The sequence below is a fragment of the Corythoichthys intestinalis genome, chromosome 4 (genome assembly GCF_030265065.1).
Source record: "Corythoichthys intestinalis isolate RoL2023-P3 chromosome 4, ASM3026506v1, whole genome shotgun sequence".
NCBI classification, from domain to species: Eukaryota; Metazoa; Chordata; class Actinopteri; order Syngnathiformes; family Syngnathidae; genus Corythoichthys; species Corythoichthys intestinalis.
The window spans coordinates 25,285,475-25,295,631 of NC_080398.1; the positions used below are offsets into that span (position 1 = coordinate 25,285,475).

Sequence of the window (10,157 nt, forward strand, 5' to 3'; positions counted from 1 at the left end):
GTTTTGACCTACGGAGGGCGCTTTGTTTTATGGATGCTCGGGGTGATGATGTGGATTGTCACTGTCACTCGACGAATACTACCGGGTAACTGCAATTCCTTCTACGCAGTACTGTAATTTCCCGATTATAACGCGCACTTTTTTTTCCCCAAAATCAACTTGTAAAATCATGGGTGTGCATTATACACGGGTACAGGGATGGAGACAGAAATATAATATATATATATATATATATATATATATATATAAAAGACAGATTTTTTTTTTAATTGACACGGTCATTTTGTGTTGAAGAAAACGTATGCGGCAATCCGTTGCTGACCATTACGGTACGAGACGTCACCATTTTGTTTCGGTAATACGGTACTTCACTCTGACTGGTCGAATGATTTCGTCTGTGTTAAATTCTGATTTTTTCACAGTTCATAAAGCACAGAATTTAGTATCTTGAACTCATTTGAGTCAATGTTTATTGCAACTCGGCAACTCGGACCATAACAAACGTAACACAACACAGACTTCCTGTGTCCGTCAACTATATCTGTCCCTCGGGAAACTCAAACCCAAATAACAATATTTCCTATTGTTACAGTCTACAGCGATGCGCTCTTTCCGATTTCCGACTTCAGTCCCCACTTTTATTTTACCGTATCAATCCATGGAAGAAACATTTATTCATCATGATGAAACGAGCAAAGTATACAGCAGCCTTTAAAAGAAAAGTCATATCTGTTTTGTTTTCTCCTGGATTCTGTCAAGTTGGAGAAGTTGTCAAATCATATTATTGCCGTACATCTTGTCAGTTTACGGTAATGTTTTGAACTACCAATGTGCTACGCTTGTGCTGTGTTTCACCAGTCAGTAAAATGACATTTGTGTATCTCTACACGAGCTGTTTTCTTGTATTCTTCTATTTATTGGTGCTAAAATTAGAGTGCGTGCTATACACGGGTACAATAATTTTCCCAATATTTTACAAGTAAATTTGGGGTGCGCAATATACACGGGTGCGCCTTATATTCGTGAAGTTACAGTACTTACCATTTGTATTTTTATTGATCCTTTTATTAGCTTTTCATTGCCTCCTTCATTGGTCTGCACCAAAATACATTTACTTTTTTTATGCGGTTCCTTTACACATTGCAATTTGAGCAAGCGACCCAGGATTTGACGACAAACCCACGTCTGTGCAAAAATTCGTTCAATCATTGGTCAAAACAGTTTGGGCGGGGTAACACGGTAAAATAAGGAAATAAATAACCACGGATCTACTGCAAACATGCTCATAATTATTTGTTTTATCCAATTACAGGCATTTGCGGGAAACGTGGAGCATCAAAGGCCTTTGATGCCACAGTCATTTTACAAGGACAGTAGAGCTGTCCCGACTAGTCGACGTCATCGATGACGTGAATGCGTCAACGAGTACATCAAGCGGGGAAAGCGACACAAAGCCAAAAAACGCATAAGAGTGGCCAAAGCATGGACTTATGTCTCTTCAATGCCAAGCTTGCAATTGCATAACAAGGTAGGACGTTGGCTGTGAATGAACCCTTGAAGTGCTGTCACCCAGTTGTAATTTTGGAAGACGACAGTAGACAACACGCTGGCAGATCGTAAGTCCATATAACCAGCGTTGTTCATAACGGCGTTAGTGTAACAGTGTTATTTTTGACAGTAGTTAGTAATCTAATTACTTTTCCCATCTTTGAAGCGCCGTTACCATTACTGAGGATGTAAAGCCATGTTTTTAGTGCTGCAACGACTAATCGATTAAATCGAGTATTCGATTAGAAAAAAAGATTCGAATTACATTTTGCTGCTTCGAGTATTCGTTAATTGAAAGTGGTGCTGTAATGGTTTATTTTGAAAGTGTTTGCATTTAGTTTTATTAATTTGGTGGATACACTGCCCTCTAATCTGCCTCATTTCACATCGTTGAATCCAGCCGCTCCATGTTAAGACCCAACATAAGCCAAGTTCTTGTTTGAGCTCATGTGTTTTTTAATGCATTCGTAATTTAGTTTATTGGTACATTGTTTAAAAAAAAAAAAAAAAAGCTAGCGGACTTTCGCTCCGTAAGTTAGCCATTGTTCTTTTGTTGTACATAGATCCTTAATTATACATTTTTATAGTTTGAGGCTCAACTCAGGTATTTTGATTTTTCATGTTCCTTATCCGAATACTCGATTATTCGAACTAACTAGTTCATCGATTAATCGACTACTTAAATAATCGATAGCTGCAGTCCTACAAGCTTTACTGCAATTTACCAAGTTGAATGACGCGAGAGATGTCTGAGAGACACGGAGCGTGCAGAGCGGGGGGCGGGGGGTGGGGGTTGTGACGCCATTGCAATCGCTATGCTGGGTGGCTCGGACCGTTAGCATAGCATTTGCGTTCTCGCTAGCATTAGCATTTAGCGTGGCGAGCGTCATCTTATACACTCAGGCAACTTTTTTTGCCCTAAACTTTTCTTGAATAACTCATCCACTTTGTGTGATTAAAGAGGAAATGTAAATACTGGCCTGCATACTATAGTACATGAGTGCACTAATCTTACTTACTTTATATTTTAACGTATTATGTATATTTATAGAGTAGTATACTATAATATTAATGCTATATATTTTTAATATGTAGTTTTTTTAAAGATTTGTTTTGAATCATGTTGGAAAGGTAAAGTCACAGTCTTCTGAATCTGTTTACATTCCATTCTTTTGCATTACTTAATGCTATCGGCATTTGACCTCATTGTTTATTTGTGATTTATTATTGTGATTTATGTGTTTATTTGTACTTTAATAAATTAAGTGTTCCAAAATGTTTTGTGAATTAATGAGCGTCAACAAAATTTTAACTGCTATATTAGTAAAAAAATAATAATAATTAATTAATTAATTATTGGAATAGTCGACTAATCGTTAAAAAAGTCTGCTGACTAATCAGGAGAAAAATAGTCGTTTAGGACAGCCCTAAAGGACAGTAGACATTCCACTCCTCATCGCTCCACGTTGAACCACGACTCATATTAGCAGACGTACTGCTAACCACAGACTATGACGCTAACCAAAAGCATTTCATTGCTACGGAAACGTCTTACATGAAAAAAAGTATGCAATTTTAGCTATGGTCAGGACCACAGTACTGTCGCATTCACACCTATAGCGAACCGCACCAGGATCCACTAGGAAGCAAACAGAGACCACCTCTCCGGAGAGGTCTCAGACCGGCTATTTGGTCCACACCAGAGTTCACTTGTTGGTATTCATACCAGCCCAAATGGTGCACACCACAAACCTTTTAGGTTTAGTCTGGACAAACAGGGCAGGTGTGAATACGCCCTTAGTTGTGCTTTTTTCCCTTCCTTAATATATTTCTAAGGTATCGGATTGGGATTCAGTATCAGCAGTTCCTCAAAATCACCCCTCCTTAATACATTTCCATGATATCGTGGTATTGGATCGAGACTTCCTCAAAATCAGGTGACTCACTGTGTATTCACACCTGCCCTGTTTGGTCCAGACACAGACATGCATGCAAAAATATGTAATCGGTACCTCCGGAACCGTTAAAATCAATTTAAACAGGACTGTAAACATATTGGAGGCATTTGTTCACTATGACTACATTTGAAACAGTGTATATGTGGACTGGGCGAGATACCGATTTAAAAAATATTTTCATATACCGTATTGGCCCGAATATAAGACGGTGTTTTTTTGCATTGAAATAAGACTGAAAAAGAGGGGGTCGTCTTATATTCATAGTCTAGACATTATTTCCTATTCACGACGCTAGATTGCGCCAGATATCATTGAAGCGATGTTCTGTCATGACAGATCTCAGCTACTCTCAAGTTTAACCAGTTTGCTTTATTTTATTGCTATGTTTTTCCTTATTCAGATTTGTTACAAGACTACAGTTACAGTTAGACTTCACTTTGATGGTTAACGCAGTTATTGCAATTTTGTTGTTTTATTACAATACATTTGTTTATTTACATTTCCAAAACCGGAAGCCATTCATTTACGAATGTGATTGCACTTTAGTTTACATATTTAAATGTTCAGATATTAAGATTTGAATGAGGCAAAATAAAATGGTTTTTCTCTCAAATATATTGTTATAATCATTTGTTTCGGATGTACTGTAATTATTTTCTGTATAACAATTAATTTGGTTTTCAAAAAGTGTTTTTTCAAACTTGAGTCTTGAAAAAGGGGGTCGTCTTATAATCAGGACCGTCTTATATTCGGGCCAAAACGGTCTTTTTAAAATGTGATCTGGAATGAAAATGTATCATATCAATGGAGTTCAAATGTGCAATTACGCTGCTTTAACTACAAATAATGCACTCCTGTTGTCATTTTATTATTTGAACAACTAAGCATTTTTTTCATGAAACGGGTGGGTGATGAAAACTCAATTGATTTTGCCACCGTTCACTAGAATAACCTGTTTTAAAAAGTCACTTGTGATTTGTCACATTTGGCTTCAACTTGGACTGAACATTTGTTCTCGTTTTTCAAGGAAAATATCAGAATATATATGGTATATCGATATTCATCCTAAAGATACAGTATAGGGATATATCTTTAGGCTACATACTATACAGCCTGGAGAGAGGTGCTTCAATTTGTGAATAACAAATGTTTCTGCTAAAAACGTTGACTTAGTTGTGATTAATTTCATGTAAACACAAAAATGACGGCGTCTTCCACTAATTAGGTTTTATTTATAACGTTATACACTACCAATAAACCAGCAACCCGATTACAGCATATCTTCAAAGCATGAACACATTACTTAGTGAGGGAAAACGTCGCATTGGACGTCTATCACCGCTTATGATGACAATTTTTCTTGTAAGTATGTATTATTATTCGTATATCATGCTGAATGATAAAATAATAAACAACACCGACCCTCGCATTTCACTCACGTCACCAAGTATTCAACTTTGCTTGAAATTTAAGTGCAAGTGAACAACAAATACAATCGTAAAAATCTAAGCTAAAATGGCAATATTTAGTCGATAGGTTGACTGTGTGTGTTGTTAATTAAACCACCAAAGCACGGCATGTCATGCTTAGCATATTAGCATCAATAACGCTAAGGCAATGCAAGGCCACGGTTTGTTGTCTCTTTACAGACAGGAATTAAAAACGACCGAGTGTCATATGTTGACTGCAAAAAAGTTGGGAATCCCTCAAAGTCATCATAAAACTATTAAAAACAATACATCTGTGGGTAAACGTTACCTTGTTGTGTTGGTTTCAAGCGGATTAGCCTTCCCGGTGGATAGTTCACTTCCGCCTCACTCACGTATCAACACGGTAACGTGCTTTCTGATTGGACACTCGGTGGGTGGAAGGCGTGGCTTGTAGGGATAATACGTCACAAATATGATGCACTGAAAACGGCGACATCAAGAGGCGATTTGATGTCACGCAACACCTTTTGAGCTAAAAATGTCAAATATTGCCCGTTAATTTTCTTATATGAAATATTATTTCTTGGAGCAATACAATGTAACGTAGTGTTAAATAAGTTCACCAAATTGCAGTCTGAATATGAGGAGCCATAGAGGCAAAGTGTCTAATTTTATGTAACTTTTCCTGAAATGTCGATGGTTTAGTTTTTTTTTTTTTTAAAGGTTTTGTTTAAGAATGTCCTCTCACTGTCAGTCATTTTGAAAATGGGGTGATTTTTACCAGACAACTTACAGATGATTAATTTATAGCACATTTGATGCATTGTAAAGGAATAGTTTATTTTCTCGTGTTTACTGTTTGACTGTCGAATTACTCTAACACACTTAATATAATCAATCAGGAAATAGTATATTTTGTCATATTTACTGTTTGACAGTTTGTATTACTCTAACGCACCCAATAAAAAATAAATAGCATTTATATCATAGTTAGAAAACAAATAGCATTTATATCATAGTTTAAGAAAACAAGAAGAATATATTTGATATTATGAACAGTTGGACTTGAAATGATTAGAATTTGCAGCGCCAAGACAATGGGCAGATAAGGGAAGAACAGACACAGGAAGTTGACCGCGGAAGTCCAACCCCCGTGTCATGCAGCTGCTGAGCAAGATTGATGCTGACAAGCAGGTGATTGGCAAAACATCTAAAAGCCCACGACTGCACCACCAAAACCCGCAATCAGCTCTTCTGGGCAGTCCAGAACAAATGGTGGGACATCTTGTCTTGCTACAAGGAAAATCTGATACCGAGGAACCCGCGACGGAGAAGTGAACACACAGCACTCACGTGGCGCTGAGGACGGCAAAATCCCTGACAACAGTTGCCCTGACAACAGTAACGCTCGAATTTTCCCGTCCAATCTACAACAGAGCTTTTATTGACTTGAGATATTGTGACCCTGGATCCAGTTTGCCTCCTTGGCTTGGTCTCTCTGTGCTGTATGGTTGCTGTCGACCTGGAATAAATTGTCAACTTGTGTTTCGAAGCCTTTTTCCAGCTTTTAAAATGGAGTCAGTACAAGGGGTTAAGTTTAATGTGAACGCACAGAGTTTGGCATTTTGGCCGGGTTGTCGGTGGAATTGCGTGTTACCAGCAATCTGATTAAAAGGTCTGATTCCTTCAATGGGAAACAGATAATCGCACAAATATGATACTGTTTACATGAAAGTTGTGTAAAGCTGTATTTCACAAATACACTTATTAAAATGGATTCCCTCAGTATGCCTGGACTTTTTGTATCATAAGATTACATCTTTACTGTATTAATCGTTAGCTTTAGGGTTATGAGGTAGTACCTGAAGGGACAAAAAACTCCACCAAGGAGATTCTGTGCCCGAAATCCTTGAGAATCCGTGCTTTGACTGACCAAATGGCCTCTATCACTTTATCATATTTTGTCAAAACAGTGACCTTGGTTTAAGTTTACAAGTCCCCTGCCTGTAGACGGCGTGAAGTTGCCCAGCAAACAAAATGAGGTGGTAGCACAACACCTGTGTCAATCAGCAGGGTTCCTCACACATATAAAGGTCAGGTTTTATCAATTTATTTGTTGGAGTTGAGATGGGGACAAAAGCTGTGCCATTACCCACCAAGTACATGACAAAAATGTTATTTTAGTAAGAGGACTGTGGTCTGTACTACGAACGGAGTCCAACCTCCCCAGAAGTAATCCTGCTTACCAGCGGGTAACCAGAGTTGACAAAACCTGGTAACCTAGTTTGTGGTCAATCGGTGCTACGACGCTGATTATGAGGTTGATTAGTCGAACCTATCTCAACCCAATCAGAGTTATTGTACGTTCACATAAAAGGGGGCGGAGTCCAGAGTCCCACATTACTTGCGACGATGGCACGGGCACCTTACTTCACGGAGAAGGAATGCGCGATAATCATGCGGAGTTATGAAGAATTAAAATCCACCCTCACCCTCATCTTCAGAGTAGAGGTTGGATTGGGCCTGAAAAAATACAGTCGGACCCGGCCCGAGCCCGATCAATTAACCTGATTTGCAGGCCCGAGCCCGAAACCCCCCCCCCAAAATTTTATGTCCTATTTGTGAGGACTCAGGAGAAGAAGGAAATACGGGGATGCAATGCGTGGTTGCGTTTTGTGTGATCACATTTGTGACGATGCCTGTGCATAATGATAATAAATTAAAGCTCATCTTTTGTAACGAATTCTCACAGTTAAACAACCCCGTAAGATGCATATTCAATAAACATTTATGTCTTTTATATTTATGTGTGTTCCATCAGTGGATTTGACATTTATTTTAATCTCTTCGGGTTGGCAGGAAAAAACGCTTTTCTCAAAGTTTTCTCAATGTTTAAATAGTCTACATATTTTTATGATTATTATAAATGCATTTACACAACGAAATAACGCTGGAAAAGTTTGTTAAATATATTTCTTGTATGAGACCAAAGCTCCACATTCTACATTCAGCGAAGCCGACACAGGTTTCTGTATAGCATTTTCAACAATCAATGTGAAGCGTTTCCATACCCCACTCCGACCACTTTCCAAATCGCACTCATACAGTGTTCTTACTCAGATATTCAGCATCACCGATGGAATATATATATTGCCCGCTGGCGAAAGAGCGCAAGGACATGCACACATTTCGCTCGATTGTGAGAGCCTGACTTCGGCAGGTTACGTTTGAGACGTCCGCCTCGATCAGCTGGCACAGGTAACGCATTCCCTTAGCAGAAAATCTATATCTTTCATGGAGAATATCGTCCGGGTACGCCAGCGGATTCTGCCAGTCTTTAAAAACCCGTGCCCTCCGAAGAGAGCCTCTTACAATCCGCGCACCAATGTTGTACAGGTCGTCCAGGTACGCTGTCGTTGTCAAGAGGACACGTCTGCGGAGGAGTGCTGTTTAAAATAGAGCGTTAACGGTTAATTGGAATCCTGGGGTTAACCCTTTAACACCTAAGCCTATTTTGGCCAAATTTGCATGCCTTTGATGATGCCTTTATATTTCAAAGAAAAAATTGTTCACAATGGCCAGGTTGGGTCCCTTTTTTCAGGACACCATAACCTTCGTGTCCAAACTGTTGTTTTCTTCACTGACCAATTATAAATCAATATTTTGGGACCAAAAAGACAAAAAATTCGAAAATTGTTTCGTCAAAATTTGTAATATTGATGTCATATTGACAACCAAACATGCACGACCAAACGTTTTGAAGTGTGATAATATTTATTCAACTTGTTAGGATAAGCATTCAACAGAAAAACATAAGACTGAATAATTTTATATTTTATAATTCAACAGAAACAGCAGGTATGGTCATAGGCGTTTTTGTCCTTTCTACATAACAACGGTCAAAACAGGTTATTTACAGGAGACAAACAGTCAAAAATAGTGAATAATATATACATATACAAATATATAATAAATACATATACTGTATATGAAAACTATTAACAATAAAATTTGTTAGATACTTTACCGCTAAATGTGCAAAACAGGACATAAAATGAAAACTATATTTTTTTTTTTGTCTTTGATTCCTCAGAGGCCTTGGTGAAACTGCCAGGAGTATAGAGATAGAATAATTCAAAAAGAAGTGAAGTTGTAAAATGAAAATTATCCCTGTAAAATGAAAAAAATTAACTTGTAAAACAAAACAAAAAAACACTTGTATTTTCCAAATTTTGCGCTGTAAAATAAACATGAAAAAGCACGAAGGAATAAATTGTTCTATTCTATCTCCGTAGACTTGGAGTAATATTTTTGTGATTGTGTTTTACAACAGATTATTTGGATGTACAAGTAGTTTTTTTCATCAGTGGTTACGGGTGATTTTTGTCTCTGAAAACGCGACAAGGGGGAGACAAAACTCGTGCAGTTTTAATTGGTGATTTATAACCTGTAGCAAAGAAAAACCACCTGTAGCACAAAAAAATCACTTGCAAACGGAAAAAGACGTCACAACGCAAAATTTGGTAATACAGGTTGGTTTTTTGTTTTGTTTTGTTTTGTTTTAAAAGTTAAAATTTGTCATTTTACAGGGATTTTTTTTTTCACAACTAGGTTACAGGTAACTTTTTGGCTCCAAAAACTCGACAAGAATGTGACAAAACTTGTGCACTTGTAATTGGTAAATTTTAACCCGTAGCAAAGAAAAAACATTCGTACAACAACAACAAAAACTCCCTTGAAAACAGCAAAAAACAACTTGTAACAATTTATTACATTGTGTTTTTTCATGTTTATTTTGCAACGAAAAAAAAAAGTTTTTTTTGTTTTGTTTTACACGTTGAAATTTGTCATTATACGGGGAAATTTTTCGTTTTACAACTTCACTTCTTTTGGCACTATTCTATCTCCATAGTAAACACCATTGCCGACCTGCTAGGTGTAACCCAGGTTAACATAGTCACCAAATTAAGAGGCAATTGATAAAGACAACCATTAAAAGAATACATTATTAAACATTAAAATGGGAAAATGTTTAAAAATCCATGTTTTGAAAAGATTTAAAACCTGATATAATCAGTATACTAACAATTATTTGATTTAAAGGAAATAAAAAGTTAGAATTTTCCGCTACGCTTTTATTTTGAAAATCCCAATTAGCGAAATGCACTAACATGTAGAATGCGCACTTTTACCGCTATTGCTCATTCGTGACTGAGGAAGG

At 37.3% G+C, this 10,157-nt stretch overlaps 1 protein-coding gene across 1 annotated transcript in view; it reads right to left on the reverse strand.

Moving 5' to 3' along the window:
- Positions 1-5,371, reverse strand: part of cops7a (COP9 constitutive photomorphogenic homolog subunit 7A) — a 30,570-nt gene extending 25,199 nt beyond the window's left edge. Inside the window, exon 1 of the mRNA XM_057835187.1 lies at positions 5,265-5,371. The gene's annotated coding sequence lies outside the window, so the exon portion shown is untranslated. The remainder of the gene's footprint in view (positions 1-5,264) is intronic.
- Between the last annotated feature and the right edge of the window lie 4,786 nt (positions 5,372-10,157).